Source organism: Pseudophryne corroboree, chromosome 1 (genome assembly GCF_028390025.1).
Source record: "Pseudophryne corroboree isolate aPseCor3 chromosome 1, aPseCor3.hap2, whole genome shotgun sequence".
Taxonomy (NCBI): Eukaryota; Metazoa; Chordata; class Amphibia; order Anura; family Myobatrachidae; genus Pseudophryne; species Pseudophryne corroboree.
Window position 1 is genome coordinate 902,544,475 of NC_086444.1, and position 1,475 is coordinate 902,545,949.

Genomic DNA, 1,475 nt, shown 5'->3' on the forward strand with positions numbered 1-1,475 from the left:
GACACTGAGGAGACACGTCCTCTTGCTACACTCTCCAGGACTGGAGTGAAAATGGCAGCGACGCATGGCTCCTTATATGGAATTCTAACAGTATAATTGTGTTTCCGCACCAATAAACAATCAAAACAAAGAATATCAAAGAAACCATCTTCAATTTTTCTGAGTACTGATATTGTCAGTTATCTAGAGTTGGTGGTGCACTGGGGGTACAGTAGGGTACTACTGGTTAGTCAATGTACAAAACACAAGAAAGAAAGACCCTTTGTTGGCGCACTCATTAAGAAAAACCATATAGGAATTAAAACCTAACTTTGAAACAAATCCATATAAAATCATATTATGTTGAAAAAGGCTATTTAGTAAATCCTTTGTCCAGTATAAAATATAGAATTAGGGCATAATAGCCTCATATGCAGCAGGATATCAATAAACCCTATATTAGGGAATTGGACGACGGCACCCTCGAGGTATGTTGTAATTCGTATCACTTAATTGAAAATGTATTTCAAGTTCACAATTTAGACCAGCAATATCAGGTGGGTAGTGAATGTGAAGTAGAAAAAAACGAAGGAAATAAGCACTACACTTAATCCTAATTGGAAAATAATTCCAAGTTCACAATTTAGACCAACAGTTTCAGGTGGTAGTGAATGTGAAGTAGAAAAAAAACAGGGGAAATAAGAAAAAAGTATGAATCTGCTGTCAACGTTAGACTGGCTTTTGAATTAGTCTTATTCTACTTCACCAGAAATTCTCTGGAGGTCACCCTCCAGGTACTGATCCGGCCTAACACTTTATTGCTTCCAAGATCGGATGAGATTGGGCATTTAAAGTGTGGTTTGGTAGTAGAGGACACTCCCGTATCCTACACAGAATCGTTGATGAGAGTTCATGAATAAGAAAAAGAAGAAAAGATGACAGATCCGGATGTGATAATCTGCTGTTGGCGTTAGACTATGAGTTCATCTGTTGGTTATCAGCCATACAGAGCCTCACCGAATCGTCAATGAGAGTCCTGAATATAGAGTAGTATGAAAAATGTATATGAAAAAATATATTAAACGCATAAAAAATTCCTCTTGTTGAGAAATTATTTTATTAAATATATAAGGATAGGGTTCATCCCAACATGAATGAGTGCTGACAGAAGAGTAAAAAGGTATTTGTTGCTGTCGTAATCAGGCAAAATATCACCTGTAACAGCTGACAAGATAGTTATACTGCAAAGAATGAAGCAAAGAAATGTTCAGCTGATTAAATTGTTTACAGCTGAAAAAATAATAAAGAAATTATAAATTACAGCCTATCACAGAAAGTTTTAGACAGAAAGTGTCCTAGTTATGTATTGTATATCTATATTAATTAGGAGCACTAGCAGAGAACGTACTATCTATATCAGAGTGATATTCCTTATTGTCTAACACAACTAAAGGTATTATAAAGTAACACATTTGAAACATGTAGCAATGCAGTCA

At 35.5% G+C, this 1,475-nt stretch overlaps 1 pseudogene; it reads right to left on the reverse strand.

Moving 5' to 3' along the window:
- Positions 1-733: 733 nt before the first annotated feature.
- Positions 734-851, reverse strand: LOC134950144 (5S ribosomal RNA; annotated as a pseudogene).
- Between the last annotated feature and the right edge of the window lie 624 nt (positions 852-1,475).